We start from the raw sequence: 17,591 nt of genomic DNA on the forward strand, positions 1-17,591 counted from the left end.
TATGTATATCAAAAGAAACAGTTGTCCCAACATGCACCCTGTGTCAACCCACTGGTCAATGTTCGCAATTTTGAAACAAAATCCTGTTCACTCATCCTTGCTGTCTCCTACTGCCAAGCCAGTTCTCTACTGACCTTGCTTATGCACCCCGGAGCCCACGCGAATTCACATTCTCCATCAGCCTCGCATTTGGAAACTTTCCAAACGCCTTACTGAAGTCCAGGTAGAACATATCTGCAGCCTTTCCCTCGTCAATAAATGTTCCCCAAATGAATTCAATTGGTTTGGTTAGTCATGAACTTCCTTGCACAAAATATTGTTGCCTAAGAATGACAAACCCGTATTCTTTCAAAAGTAAATAATACAGATCATTCGATATCGTTTCCTGGAGCTTCCCACCTACTGACGTCAGGTTCACTGGTCACTAATTAGCCCGGATTATTCCTGCTATCCTTCTGAAACAAGCGGATAATATTAAAAATTCATCAGTACTCTGCACCCCACTCGTGTTCAAGAATGCTGTGAAGGTATCTGTTAAATCCACAAATTTCTCCTCTCCCTTTCCTCACTAACCTGTGCTAGATCCCATTTATATCTGACGTCTTGTCCACCTAATGCCTTTTAGAATACCCAACACCTCTTCCCCATTTATGCTAACTTGACCACGACTAAACACACATCTTTCAATGACCTCAACAACCATTATGTCGGTCTCCTTGGTGAATGTCGATGCCAAGTACTGCTTAAGCATTTCTATGACTCAACACATAACTTCACTCGTTTGTCCTTGAGTGAATCAAACATTTCTCAAGTTACTCTCTTGATCCTTATGCACAAATAAAATGGTTTGGATTTTCCTTCACCTTGTTTGATAAAGATTTTTCATGCCCCTCCTTTGGCTGTCTTAATTCATTGTTTCAGATTGATCTCACTTTCCCGATATTCTTCCAAACATAGTTTGTTTTCAGTCGCCTAGATCTTACTTGTATTTCATTTTCCTTCTTAATAAGTCTCAAAATGTCATCTGTTACATATTCATAGAATTCCATCAGAATTGGCAAGCATGATTGCCCATTGATGCATCCACGCTTTCAGGGGCCAGTCCTTGAAGTTATGTGGGATTTACGTTTTCAGGACCTGGGGATTTAGCCGCCTTCAATTCACTTCAATGTTACCAACACGATAATTGTACCAGTATTGATCTCCCTTAGCTCTTCCCCCTCACTGAATCTTGCATTCGCCGATATTCCCGGTATCTTATCTGTTTCATATTTTGTGTATTTGCATATTTGTTTGCTTATTTGACTGTTCTCTGGAACGTCACGGCAATGTTTCTAACAACAAAGTCTATTATTTTTATTCTATGAGCCGTATCCAACTCAAAAAAAGCATTCTCCTATGTCAGGTTTGGTAAAAGAAACGTCCTGAAGACATTTGAAAAAATAATGTTTTATTAATTGACAATCAGGCGTATTCTACATTTTTATAACTCCTTCTAGCGACATCAGTGTCACTGGCGGACGAGCATTTCATATTATTCCCAAGTACGTTCGAGAAGGTGGTAGAAAGTTGTGTTTTTGAACTGTTGCTGTCTCTGTGCTGTTGGTAAATCCATAATTTTACCAGGGAGGGATTTCCAGGATTTTGAACAGGCGATGATAATTGCACGATAAAATATTTCCAAGTCAGAATAGTTTGTAACTTGGAGGTTATATTTTTGGTTCTCGTGTCACCCTATATATGATGCCATTGTCCTTCTATATGGTGTCATCCAAGCGAGCTGATTTATTCTGAACTGCATCAACGTGCTTTTACTGTCGTTGGAACTGAATTCATCTGGGCAGATGTATTGCATCCAATCGCACTATTGATATAAGGTGGGAAGTCATGGGAGTCTGGAAGTGATTTGCATGTTTTATTTTATCTAGCCTCTGTTTCACTCTTATAGCTATTACTTTTATGACATGAATCCACTTTTCTTACTGGTCAATGGTAATTTTCTGAAAGTTGATCGGTACAGATGATGCTGCATTGTTTAATTCGTGTTTGACGATTTTGGAATATTCAATCAACACAATGTCTGTGCAATACGTTTCGTAATTACCATGTTCTCGGTCAATAGCAGACAATGTATACACATCCCTGCGGACACCTCACAATGGTGAGTTTTCTGAACAGACAAAAATCATACATTCAAAGAATACTGTAAAACCACCCATTTCTGCCACCGAATACATATAGACTCTTGGAAGAGCGTCCTACCTATATACAAACACTACTTTATGTCTCCTTGCATTTCGCATGATTCATACATCTACCCGGCATGCCACTGACCACTATTGGAAAGTTAACATGGCCAATCCACATTATCTGCATTTCTTTAGCCAATAATAGGAAACCGGGGAACATGAAGAAGAACATCACAACTGCAATCGTATCGTTTCCCGTGGGTGGCATTGAACCTGGATCACTGGCACCCTGCAGCAGCAGTCTGAAACATTGTTCTACTCTCAACATGAGCGGCTCTTTTTCTCTCCTATCACACATTTGCATATGCCAGTCAATGCGCCCTGCGGATAATTCAATCAATACTTCTGATATAAACAGCCGAGTGCCGTTTTTAAACGCTAATGACAAGAAACAAAATATTCTCTTTTTATTGATCATTGCCAAAATTGGTGACATCCTCTGGAAGGCAGAATGAACAATTTTCATCTCTCTACTCGTGAATCTCAGATGCATTCTTTTTTAAATTCATTGACACGTTCATGCGAAGTGGGTGTCACTAGTGTTCCAGAAATTATTGTCAGCCCCTGTGTTGGCAAGATCACGTGGGTACAGTCTGCCTCCCAGAACAGCGACAAATCTTGTGCTGCGTGTCTATCGATTATGCTGTTCAGGGAAAATGATTGATTTTGAATTAATAATAGTGATCGAATGACTATGCACATTGAACCCAGTTCTTGGCTTGGAAATAATTTTGCATGTACGAGTGTAGCCATTGTTCAAGTTAACAATGGACATGGGTGCGTAAAAATGTACCTCGGAATTGTTGTTCTACTTTGGCAGTGCATCTTCTGCATGATATGCACTGCTGATATTCAGCATTTACTTTGGAGACACTGTTCGTTTGTGAATGTGCCAATCAAGTGAGCTCATTTGTTCTGGATCGCCCCAAGGTTCTTTTCAATATTGTTGGATCTGCATCATTAACGCAACACTTCTGACTTGTTACTTGAAGGTGGAGTGCAGGATGTGAAATGTCAGATGCCGAGTCAGTCGCTACAGGATTCCCCGTCTCCGACCTGCTGTTGTTGTCATCTGACTGTAAAGAGAGTCCAGCTGAATGTCCAGTCGATGGTAATTGCCAGAACATTTAATTTGGAGAGAATGGCCATAGTGGGGGACGCCTGATCTGTTATTGCAAATGTAGAAAGGTTGTCCATTGTATTTTCGGAACTTAAATTAACTTGGAAATCTGCACTAATTTCCATATAATTATGAGTTCGAGAGCCTTGATTGTCTCAGGCTACCAGTGCTGTACATTCACCCCAAACACGTCAGAAGTTTAATCTTTCAGTAATTCATCCTTGATGATGATTGAATTTCTAGTTTTACCCAGGCAGTATTTCATAATTTCTAAAGTTGCATGCTTCATTAAGTCAGGATTATTCAGGGATTCATGAATCGAGGTAGGATTGAATGAATCACTTTGTATCTGAGTAGCCTTGATACGCAATTCCATCAGCATATTCAGATATCTAAACAGCAAAAGATGTATGTTTCATTTGTCAGAGCAATATGTTTGGATAGAATAACCAAATCCAGCATCAAAGATTTTATTGAAATTACACCGGAAGTGATTATCACAAAATCTAAAAATGTCTTCTATGAACAAAGGAACATTTAAAAAATATGTTTATTTCATACCGCTCTTTAACATTGACATTCCGAATGATATGATTATTTAGTTACATACGTTTCCATTTAAGCTGGTCACATGAATCTATGGAACTCTATGTGCAAGGCTGTCGTCAATCCCCTGCACCTCGTGAGACTCATAATGCTTTCCATATTCTCTGACGTCCCTACTTGGAGTTTTCAAGATGGAAACAATAGTCAAGTGCACACTGCCCCAGACATTTACCAGTAGAAACCATGTTTATTTTCCAGCCAATCCGAAGTTCATCGTTGTGTTTCCAACAATGGATTCAGTCATACCACATTCTATTATCGGCCAGTTTTTTTTTTTACCTGTGATGTATGGCTCCTGTAATGATATGGGGAATTTATTGAATGTTTGAGGCTGATCTGCCCTCATCATTGTGTTTTAAATGTTTCGCGGAATGGTTGACGTGACATTTTGTATGTAGGTTAACTATAAATAAACGATTAGACATTAACCATCGCAGGATTTTATTTATAACCTATAATTAACAATTGATGTGACATTCACCAATTGAACGTGTTGTGGACTGTTCTGATCTGTATCTTCGGCATTAATAACTGCAGGTTCATAACCCATCATAATTGTGCTACTTTGGATCTATTTGGAGCCACGATAGTTGCACTACTGAAGAGCACAGTAATCAGATGTTTTCTGAGGCATTTCCATGTTTTGGCAGACTGTAAATGGGAAGCCATTTTATGCTGCACAGTCATGGGCATCCCGAAAAATCCCTTCCTTTGGGAAAGTTCTGACAATCAAATGTCCTAAAAATGAACTTTGGTGCCAATTCTTTGTTCGGTATTCCTTGCCTCATTGTTCTGCCAAGTCGTGTGGTTTGAGGAATCCCTTTCAATTAAATGAAATTGATATATTGGACTGAGTCCTTTTCTCATTTTTTAGTTGTGCCTTTATTAGGTTCCATACTTTGCTGTTAAATCTATATCGTTGATGTGACATTCAAGTCATCACCCTAAATGATACGACCAATAGTCCCTGAATTTCCACGACTGTTTGACATACTGTCCTGATCCTGCGTCGTACAGTTATATTTATTCCACAGTTCCATACTTACTCCCACCACATTTATTTCTGCATTTCTCGTCCTCTGTCTTCTTCAAGAACATCGGAATCTTTGTAGCTCATGGTGCAATAGTACTACTTGTCTTCTGTCCTGAAATATTCACTTAAATGCGGGACAGGGGCGGTGTCCACTTCTTTAATATCCGTAAATTTATCACTAAGCATATCGCATAATGTAAGGACTTCCCAGTTTCCTTGTTTGATGTGTATCATCGGAACTTGGCCAATTGTAATTGATGTGCAGACAGCGAAGAAAAGTCAAGAAATAGAACAGAAGAATTGAAGCTTCCATGTCCACATGTCATTTCGTTCGAAGGTATGCAATAGTCTCCTCTTCCACCGATATCCTGAGTGAGTAAAGCATTTGGTGACTTGGACGATTTCCAACACGCTCTTTTCAGTACAGCCAAATTCACATATATCGAGGTTTTCGAGTCAGATTTGGCATAGATGCGTGGTCGTCCTTCGACTTTGTTTTCATTACAAAACAAACGATGCCATAGAATGATGTAATTCAGTGTACATTTACGTCTTCAGAGTTAGTATTGGGGGCAGTCATTTCTTTGGAGAACACATCATTCATCGTGTGATAATGAGCTTATTAGACTGTAACTGGATTTATTACAGCCACCATCAGAACCGACCTTACACTTGTGATGTTAAATGTCTTACTGGAAGCAAGGCCTGACTACTGGATCGAGCGACCTTCTTTAGTACCTCTGATGTGCAATCATCTAACGTCCTCTACAAACGAATCAATTGTGCTACTTGAGCAAAGCTAAACCAATCACGTACCTCCCGATTCGTTATTTGATCCAAGTTGTGCATTTTCTTGCGGATCATCCACAACGCATAGGCATGGCATGGTTGATTTTGTTGAGGATTTCATGTCTCTTCTTGGACTCTCTCAATTAATTGATTAATTGTAAACGCAAGTACTTCAATTATGGCTACTCCATCTAACTCCATCTTCGTTGTCTTCCTCTGTAGCCGTACTTATTCCATTTGAGTTTTGTTATCCGACAGTTTTAGTTCTCTGATAATCTGTTTCAGCCTGTACACTTTAATTCTCCCCCAGCATATCTCCTGAATAAACGATGGAATATCGGGTGTTAATTCGCGTGACAATGCCTTTCAATGTCTCCCTCTGTGCCTCCAGAAAGCCTGGCATTCTATGAATTTCGTGGTTACAGTGGTTATCGGCAGATTTTTGCAATACTGCATTATTTAATAAATTTCATTATCCATTTTTAAGCAATACTCCAACACCTGGATATCTGCAATACTGATCAGCACAGGTTCAATCCCAATTTCACGTTATCATTTAATGTCTCTCCTTCATTTATCCACAATGTTCCATTTATTGTTCTATCTGCTAGTATTGGTTACTTTCACTCCCTCGTGGTTATAGGAGTAGGAGCAGGAAATAAGTTGCTGTGAACGGGAAGCAAATGCGTATCATGATGTCATGATGTAGGGGACACACACATCTGTACAATTCGCACACACTGCCAGCTTTCCTCCTTAATAATATATCACTGGTTGTCCATAGGGGCGTGGGGGGTTGGAGCACAAGCAGACAGAAGTTGCACTCACCTGTAACTTTCACTTCCGTTCTGAACACACACTTATTGCGTCTGGTTGTTCAACATTGCACAGATACACCATGTCTTCATCCGACAATACCATTGTTGATAAAATTCTTCATTTCCATTTCTCAGACTGGATTTGTGGGTTCAAAGGTCAGCGTCACGCATGTTATACAGAGCCGTGAAGTTAATAAATTCTCATATTTCAATCAGGCTGATCAGTTGTTTTGCTACATTCGCTGATTTCGGCACATTTCTCACAAGTCTGTGTATTAAGGCCATGCTTCATAATCCCTGTAAATCATTTATCGGGATTCCTGCTGATATGGAAAATAAACACGGGTAACTCAGGTGTTATCTGCTTGCTGGTTTCCTTCTCTCATGGAAAATGTATACGGTATGGTCAGAATATATCCAGGGAAGTCATGAATTATAATTATATTCTTATCGTGTCTTTCCCTGTGTATGATCCACATTCTCCCTTGACATTCGATTTCGATTTCCCAATAAAGATAGCCAATGATGTCGGCATCTTAAAAATTCCTGATAATATGAATTTAACAACCAGAGATCCGATAATGCAACTTCCAATTTGTTATTGCAATCCTGATATGTTTCGACATACCAGGCAGATTGATGTGTAATTTATTTGTGCAAGTGTCATGAATACAATACTTACAGCGTGGAAACAGGCTCTTCAGCCCAACAAGTCCACACCGACCCTTCGAAGAGCAACCCACCCAGAGCTATTCCCCTACACCTAAGAATACAGGCAATTTGGCATGGCCAACTCACCGAACCTGCAAATTTTTGGAGTATGGGGAAGAAACCGTTGCACCCGGAGGAATCCCACGCAGACACGGGGGGAATGTGCAAATTCCACAGAGACAGTTGCCTGAGGCGGAAATTGAACCCGGGTCTCTGGCACTGTGAGGCAGCAGTGCGAAACACTGTGCCAGCGTGCTGCCCTATTTTTGATGACATCTTTTGATGACAACAGATGACATCTTTTTTTATATATATTTTAAGCTGGAAACAAAATTTCCATTTATCTTTAACTTCCATATATTTGCGTTTGCATATGTCACTTCTCATTGTTATGTAGCATGTTTCTACCCATCTGCAGAAAATTTCATTCCATCTTGGGTGACGGTAATTAGGATCATGTCTCCCACTTGTCATTAAGGTTGCTTAACTTCTGCAGTTCATTTGGCCTCGAAGTGCCATATAGTTAGTTGTGCCCACCACCCCAAGGTGCAGGAGTCTGAAGCAATCATATATCATTGGATCATGTACATCTGTGTTCCTAACATGGTCGCTCCTATTATTATTCGCTCAGATATTTTCATGGGTTTAACAGTCATTGATTCAAATGGTGATAGGTCAGTTGTTCTTCTGTGTAGGCCATGATTTCATTGAAATGCATGAGATTACTTTGAGCCATCCCCTTCCTGTATTTGCTAATGTCTTGGCTAATTTGTCTTTAAGTTTTCTTTTCCTTCTCTTTAGCAAAGCTGAACTCTGGGATACTGTAGAATATTATAACACGCTCGAATTTTCCCAAGTATGACAAGTTCTTTTCATGATGCTTCCCGTGGACATGTCCCCTGATCTATGTCAATCGCATAGGGCACTTCACAACTTGGAATTATTCTGTCTGTTATATCTTTGCCAATGCATAGGCCCTGCAATACCTCTTGCAGATGAACTTCCATTTTGCAAATTCATCTATAATATTGAAACAATATTTCTTTCACTGACTACAAGGAAGGTATAATGCAAAAAGATCTACCTAGGATTTTCTCACGTTCATCCAAATCATATTGGCTCTTCCTGGGTGCTGCTATGGACATTGTTGACACTACGAAGCCATGCATCGCCTGATCGCTTGCCAATGTTTGCATTCTATTGCCCTGATTATTAATCCTTTTGTGCAAATTCCCTTTCTGTTTTGCTTCACTCCGTTTTGTTACTATTACATTGTCTCCTCTGCAGTGGTCTCTACTTGTATATTTTGAAAATTCATCTCTCCAACTCCAATCACTGAGACCTCAATGTCGCTGTCTCTGCTGTTTCTTTAGCTGCTAGTCGGTTCCAATGATCCCTCGTAATGGTTCAGTTTCCACTTTCTGGTTTCGATTTTGAAATCCCTGGTAACCGAAAATTGACATCCACTGTGTGTTGTGAACATTAAATAGCATTGAAAGTCAAAAGAAAAAAAATATACATAACCGTCATCAATTTAATGTCATTGGTTCAGGAGTTCATACTCAGTTTTAATAATTTACTTGGAAAGCAGGAGAGGCAGAACAAGATGGAACATCTTAATACTTTAAAATTCTTGATATCAGTAGATGCTTTAATTTTTTCACCAAAATACATATCGGTATAAAACCACAACAGACGTTCTTAGAGCCTCTGTTTGGAATTTCACAAATACTTCTGCTATTTCAATACTTCAAACGTCAACAGGATTTTCATCTCAGTTTTTTCTCTCTGGCTGTAGACAAAGGATTTAAGTATAACACTTTAAAATGCAAATATTCTCCTCTTTCAGTAATGTTCTTCAGCAGAGCCATTGACAAAGTAGCTGCGACGGGACTGATTTCATATTTCCAAAATTCTTCCAATGCTCAGCTCATTAAATTAAATTAATTATTGAAACAAGCAATGATTTCAAGAAATGTTTGACTTGCACTCCAAAGCTCCTCTACGTCACACTATTATTGCATGTGGTTGTGCCGCAGCTTAGGAACTCTAGCTTGAAACCTATATCTTGTGTGAAATTATGTGGAAACATAGAGTTTAGTTCCATACCCAACATACGGTTCCATATAGAATACAGCATACAGCTAAATTATAAAGGAATGAAATTGTCTGAGATAACGACCAACAAAATAATGGACCTTCTTCTTTGAGAGTTGTTCTTGCCACTGAAACATACCTACAGTGAAAGCATTGAATTTCACAATAAGCAAGAAATGGGACCCCCGAGAGTTAGTATAGAATGTTGGAAAATGATTGATGCCCAGATACGTGAAGTCCAATTACTTCCAGACATCCAGCAAAACCATGTACCGTTGTCAAAGAAGGAACGATCCATTCACAGAAAATGCCATAAAATACGTTTCAAGCAATTTCACACCACCGCAGCATCTAGAACCAAGGTGGCTGTTTTCGCAGTGCAATAAATCGTTTTCAGTATCTGGGAAAAAATAGCGATAAGTCAATCAAATGCTTGAACCAAACAGAAGAGTCTGTCACTGCATAAAGTAGGGAAGCATGTAAATTATACACTCGGATGGAACGAAAAACGTAAAATGATGTGCATATCGAATTGGAATTTGCCTCAAAATCAAGTCAAGACTAAGGACAAATAGATCTGCTTCAGACATCGTCACGATGTAGCGAGTGACACACTTGGAAAGACCACAGATTCTGCAAGTGAGGACCCCGATCGTCGTTACATTAACTATGGCCAAACAAACAGATTGGAAGCATGCTGGTTGTCTAAGAAACGTTGTTCCTTTTGGTAAGGTCGAGAAATTAATTCCTTTGCTTTGTAGATGGTTTAAATTGGTCTAAGAATCACAGGTGCCCATTGCAAAAAGGGGCTGGGAAACGAATGATATCAAATACGAACCACAAATGCATATTTAAAAATGTGTGTCACATCCTTTGCCAATTAGACAGTAGCAGGTGAAACTCACATAGTTGCAGTTTTTTAAATGTTACAAAGGAAAGTATTCATTTAAGAAAGGATACGACAACAAGGCCTTACGTAAAAAAGGGTATTGATCTCAATAACGTTTCACCAGCGTCGTGAAAGGAGCTAATTTTATTGATTTCGATTAGACTCACGATACTACCATGATAGTGACTCTTGTTTTGAAAATCAAATCAACAATGTTTTCCGTTTGCTGAACACCAATAAGTAGCATTGAGTTCTTTCGGGGGCACGCATCCTATTTGGTGCATGAAACACCATCTTGAATAACGGTGAAAACTTGCTTAAGTTTGAACAATTGATAATGGCCCAAGTTGAACCCAGTCATCCAGAAGCACCGCTTCTGATGGTGCCTAATAGATTCAGTAGAACTAAGAGACAGGGGTAGGAAACGAAGAATGTAGCCAAAAATGTCCAGAAATCAATACTTTATGGTAGCATAGAAAACTGCAACCTTCCTTAATAATAACTGCTATGCACAGAACCACAGCCCCTCAGCACATTTCAAGAAGGTAACCTCGTCCCTAACTTCTCCTGTAGTTTTAAGAAGGTGTGAATGGATATTTCACGGGTTACGCAGCTGGCCGAATCTTTCAGTTGCTTAAACACAACCAAATTTAATGTACATGACTAAAAGGGAGTCGATTATGGAATAACGTAACGTATTTGAAACGCAGTCGACTCTATGAGAACTCAATGAGGCTGTTGCAAGTGTTTGACACATTCCCTAAACACTCAAATTCCCGCAAATTAAACACAGTTTCTTACACGTGAGATGTGTGAGAGAGAAAATACGAGCAAAGAATTGTTTTTTTGGGTCCTCAGCAGCTTCTCCAGTTTACCAACTAAAGCTTGACAAGCTTTAGTTTTCTGATGAAGGGCTTATGCCCGAAACGTAATATTTCCTACTCCTTGGATGCTGGCTAACCTGCTGTGCTTTAACCAGCAATACATTTTCAGCTGTGATCTCCAGCATCTGCAGACCTCATTTTTACCTCATGCAAACCCAAACCAAGTCACCTGCTATACTTGGAGAACTGGCCATTCGAGTCTCATTGTTCACTTTTCTTTTGTATTTAAAACAAGAACCCTACATGTCTTCTGAAGTAGATTTTCCCAGACATACCGGAACCTTTGCCTCTTGGATTGCACCTGGGGTTTCTTGATTATTAACTTCGTCTATTCTTAATCTCGCTGATATTTGATGCTGTCGAAAAATCTGGTCTCTGACCTCTGAATCAACAATTTCTCCTGAATTAGTGTCTGCTTTCCTCTCACCTCATGCACAAATCTGACTCAAATGCAATGAACTGAGCTGTGCATTGTCAGCATTACCAATTGAAACAAAAGTTTAAAATGGAATTGTTTTAAAGCAATCCACTGGAAGGTCTTGGTCTAAAGCCATCAGCATGGTGATTCAGGATTGATGCTCATATTTTAATGCTTTCTGTGATTTTGAAAATGTGTTCTAGATTTCAATTATTTTATTCCTAACATATCCATGCGTCCTTAAATAATTGATGGAAATTCTTGATACTATTCTATTTCTGTCAGTAGTCCATACAGAGCAGAAAAATTAAGGAACTCTTTCATAATCATTTTAGTCGTGATAATGTGTCGTGGAATGATCTCTGGACTTCCAGTGCAAACATCCATTAGAATCAGCAAATGCTGGTTGTCAAGTTTTCTTTTTGGGAGGGATCCTAAAAATCGTTTGAAAGTTTGCTCAACTTGGCCACTAGTTATTAAGTGACAACATTGGAAATATTCACCTCGTGCCTTAATTTGTAAAAAGTTGAGAGGTCAAGATCGATCCCAGAATTCACTATTTACATTAAAAATTAACAGTTGTATTCTTTAAATCCGACAGAGAATATGACAAACAACAACCAATTTTAACTACTTTCTCTTCAATGTATCTTTTAGCTCTAAATCTACAGTACTGGTCCTGGAAATAGAAAAGACCTGATTAAGACGCACAATAAAATAGAATCACATTTCAAAATCTACGTCTCTCAATGCTATAACTTCTTCCCCTTCTCCTCCTGTTATTTCCAAGCAAACGTTTAGCCCAGAGGTGACTTTTTTTTTACAGAATTGCAGATCAAATTTCATACCCAGCCCGTACCTCGACTGTGCACTCTCCTGCAGCTCCCCAGGTATTCGTTCAATAATGCCACTGGCTTAGCTTCTTTTACCAAATCTTCTCCCGCAGTGACTCTAATTATCGATGTGCACAGCGACTTTACGTGTCCCACTTTACCACACTTGAAACATCTGAGGCATTTCACCTCCGACCACCCTCTTAGGTTTGTTTTTAACCTGTGATAAACAAATACAAGCTTCTGTACTCTTTGATTCGTCATGTAGCATCCCCATTTCTCCCAACTTCCATCCCTCACAGGACGAAATTCTGTCCAGAAGCTTGTCATAATCACCAACATCCGCTAACTCTGCTGCCTTTCTCATTTTCTGAACTTTCTGTTTCTCCACGTGAATTCTTATCATCTCTGGAATTGTTTTTTTTTAAAGAAATTCCTCCAGTAGAATATTCTTATAGTCTTAATCCATCTTTAAAGCCAACACCCATCTGTCAAAACGATTATATTTAATCCTTTCGAACTCAAGTCAAGTCTGACCTGGTTCCTTCTTTGTGGTTGTGAACAATTGTCTATATGCTTTTGGTATCATTACGTTAGCAGTTAAAATAGTATGTTTGCCGTCTTCGTAATTTCTTGATACATAATCTCACAGTTGAGCAAGTACCGACCAGCTCTATCGTCCAGTTTAGTCTGAACGAGCATTACCCCTTCAATCCTCGGTCCATTCCAGCTGCCGAGGCAATTTTTAAGCGAAATGAAGGGGTATTTCTCAACAACATGTCACAGACATAATACATACTTGCATAAATCACGTCTTTTCTTATAAGCCATCCTGTTAACTTGTTTTGCTGACGAAGTCAGAACACTTCCAGTTCAAATTATGCATCCTTTTGCTCTGTGGCAAACCTTCTCTGTCGTTCTGTATCGATTACTTTCTATATCTTTCTCTTTCCCTTTCATCTCTGTATCATTGCTCAGCTGACATCATTCTCTCTTTCTCTCTTTCTCTTTTATATCCGTATCTTCTATATCTCTTTCTCTTTCACCTCTTCCTCTTACGTCTCTTTCTTTCTCTTTCTGTATTTCTTTGTTCATCTAACTCCATTTTCTTCAAATGAAATTAAAGGCTTTTTTTCTAACTCTACGACACTTGTCTGTTTCTCTGACACACCTATGTGTATGAGTGATGCCCTTACAACTTCAGATTTGCGTTTGAACTTAGTTAATCCCAAAGCTAAGTTCTTTGCCAATTAAAGAAAAATGGCATTTTTCTTTCTTACTAAAGTTTCTTAGCACTTTTGAGAATCATTCTCAAACCTCAGAAGCAATTTACAATCATAAGAGCAATGAATCTCATTTTAATTTAACCAACCGCAATCACCAAATTTAAACAAATTGTCTCAGCTACGTTTCGTTGAAAATTCTAGGACAACAACTGTCAGTGTTAAAATCTACTGGGTTTTTGTCGTATTCCAAATCTACTGAAACTTGTCTAATGTTCACACTGTATCTATCTAACGTGATCAAATCATGGACGAAAGCTGCCAAACTGTTGCGATACAGGGTAAACCATTCTGCTAACTTGAACAAGTCACACAGAAATGTGTTTACCTCGTGCCTTCATCTGATAAATTTTGAGAGACAAAGCACTATCGCAGAAGTCACTGTTTAAACCAGTAATTAAAAATATATTCATTACGTCCAACAGATCACATTAAAACCAACAACTATTTTCAATTCCTTTCTCTTAAAACTTTATTTTACCTCACAGTCTGCATTACTCGGCTGATGAAAATAAACCAAACGATATTTAGAAAATGAAATCCCATTACAAAACCAGTCAGCTTTGCCAATTCTACTTTGTAGTTTTTCCTCTTTAGATTTTTTCTTCGTTCAGTATTGATACTGTGCAGCACAAAGATAGATTAGTGAAGAAGGCGGTTGGTATGCTTTCCTGTGTTGGTCAGAGTATTGAGTACTGCAGTCGGAGGTCATGTTGCGGCTGTCTGGGACTTCGGTTAGGCCTCTGTTGGAATAGTGCGTACAATTCAGGTTTCCTTCCTACTGGAAAAATGTTGTGATACTTGAAACGGTTCAGAAGAGATGTAAAATGACGTTGCCAGGTTTGGAGATTTTCAAATATTTGGAGAGGTTGAATAGGCTAGGTCTGTTTTCCCCAGAGCGTTGAAGGCTGAGGGGTGATCTTATGGAGGTTTATAAAGTCATGAGGGGCATGGATAGATTTTGAGTGATACAGGACAGGTACTGACAGGTGGGACGAGATTGAGTTGGGATATCTGCTCGCAGGGACGAGTTGGACCGAGAGGTCTGTTTCTGTGATCTATGTCTCTGTGACTTTGTGCCAGTTTCCAGTCTCTATTAAAGGTACAGTACACCTGTATACTTTTATCAAATAAAGCAGGAGTTATCAGAAAACCTCAGTAGGTTTGACAGCATCTGTGAAAAGGAACCAAATTTAATGTTTCTGAGGAGACATCGGCGGATGTGAAATGTCAACTTTGATTTCTCTTCAGAGTTGTAGTGAGGCATGCTCAACATTTCCAGTAAATTATGTTTTTTTTTAAATCTAATTCAGATAATTTTATCTAATTCGGTTTCCACGAGTATTACCGACTCATTATGGGCGGCACGGTGGCACAGTGGTTAGCACTGCTGTCTCACAGCGCCTGAGACCCGGGTTCAATTCCCGACTCAGGCGACTGACTGTGTGGAGTTTGCACGTTCTCCCCGTGTCTGCGTGGGTTTCCTCCGGGTGCTCCGGTTTCCTCCCACAGTCCAAAGATGTGCGGGTCAGGTGAATTGGCCATGCTAAATTGCCCGTAGTGTTAGGTAAGGGGTAAATGTAGGGGTATGGGTGGGTTGCGCTTCGGCGGGTTGGTGTGGACTTGTTGGGCCGAAGGGCCTGTTTCCACACTGTAAGTAATCTAATCTAAAAATTACCCTAGGTTTTTCAATGAACTGACTTGTTCGACATATCTGGCACATTTCATCCTGTCCAGAAAGAAATGATTTGCTCAATGTGTTTGTGTTTTCCATACATCTAATTCACTTGCTACTCTCAACTCTTGTCTGACATGTAACACTTAATTTCCTAACCCTCTAGTCATATACCTTAGTCAACCTCTGCAATCTGTTTTAATCCTTTGAGCATTTGATTGCCTCATACTAAATTAAAACGCTACGTTTCCGTTTTTAACAGTATGCAATGCATTGAAATTCTTCTTCTGTTTATGATTGTTGATATAAATGCTTTTTATTCATTGTTCAGTTTTAAATCAGTTGGTCTTTCTTAACTAATACTGTCTACGTTGTCCTCCATTTATTTTTGTGTGTCTATTCCAACCATTAATTTCCCACAATTTGACGTTAAAAACACGTTTCAGGCAAATGCATTACAATTTTCACGTTATGATTTTGAAAAATTCAAGCTAGTGACAGCATTTGGATGATTAACGAAACATAAGTTATGATGTGAAATCATGTAAATAAATGCTTGGCAAACATGTTCTGTTCTTGGGAGTCGAAAAAGCATTAGTCAAGTTAAAAGGGTATTCATATATCGTTTCACTTCACGAGTGAATGAGATGATTAAAGTTATGACTCAAGTTCAAATGTTTAAATCATATAGCACAGATGTCACCATGGTGCGTTTTTTAAAAAACTTCAAAATCGATTATTTCCTAGCAGAATTGTTCTTTTTCGAATTTTATGAAAACAACGAAAACTGCATGAAGTGGTTAATGTTATGAGGTTTCCCTTAGTAAATGCAGAAGTGAAAATGGTCACTGGTCTCACAGTAAAATCAAGCAAGATAAAGTTTTCAATCAAGCAAACGAACCTGATTGAATTAAAGAAACACTGCATGCGACAACTTAAAATTACAATGCAGAGAAACATGTAGTACACAAATAGTAGTGCAAAAGAAACACTTACAATGAACAGCAATAATGCCAAGCAAGGGATAGTAATCCCCTTGAAATTTGAAAAGGAAACTTCTTATCTGCCTATTCAATAAAAAGCGACGTTGCACATAATTTATCTCACTTTCCATCAGTAATGATCTGACCCCAATCAATAAAGGAGGTATACATGTTTATCACGAAAGACTGACAGAGTGAAACTATTCCAATACAATATTAATCGAAAATGCAACCTCTCTCTTCAGTCAATAAACACCCTTGAACCTGATTACAAATCAGTTCGATGAACTGATAGATTTAGTATATCTAATCAGAAAACATCATTTAATGATCATGTTAATTGAACCAAATGAATAAAATCAACTTGGTTTAAAATCTATATCTAAAATCAATGCATACAGATATGAGGGTTTCAGTGTTACTTTATCAAAAAGAAAAAAATGAATATTTGCATGTCATTAAATGTGCTGAGGTGACATGAATAAATAACATCAGAGTGATGCAGATTGAAGATGCACAACGAAAGTCTTTTCGATTTTTTTTGTACACAATTTGAACATTTTCCCACCATCAGTGAACAAGCGTAGTGTTGAGATATGAAGCAGAACTGTTGAGAGTTATGAAGTGAGTAACAAATTCGAATCATTTTTGTTCCTTGGATGCTGTCTGACCTGCTGCGCTTTAACCAGCAACACATTTTCAGCTGTGTCCCAAAATACCAAAGAAGAATCCATGAATTCTGACTCGTTCCCAATGTTTCGTCACATTCCAAATCCCATTTCACATGATAATGTTCAGTTAAATAAAGATAAAACCAGTTAATATTTCATCGATGTTAATGTTTCACCAGGTACATTTAAGGGCAATCTCTGCAATTGATCACCATCTTGATGAATTTACATTGCAGTTCCAAGATGGAACTACCACCAAATCACAGTATTGGAAACATCGAACCAACGCCTGCAGTGCCAAATATCGTGCCATGGCTACCAAAGAAACACACCCCACCTTTTGCAAATAAATTTGCAGGTATCTTATCGCAAATTTGTCCAGACATTTTTTTTTGCAGAAATCTTCAGGTATAATGCTGCGGTCGAAGTAATCATCCTGATTTTCAGCCGTCACATAGCTGTGGCGGTTTTAGACTGGAATGGAAAATGTCCGAAGTTGGACAACACCAAGTTTTCTGACAAAGATTTATTT

The sequence above is a fragment of the Hemiscyllium ocellatum genome, chromosome 46 (genome assembly GCF_020745735.1).
Source record: "Hemiscyllium ocellatum isolate sHemOce1 chromosome 46, sHemOce1.pat.X.cur, whole genome shotgun sequence".
NCBI classification, from domain to species: domain Eukaryota; kingdom Metazoa; phylum Chordata; class Chondrichthyes; order Orectolobiformes; family Hemiscylliidae; genus Hemiscyllium; species Hemiscyllium ocellatum.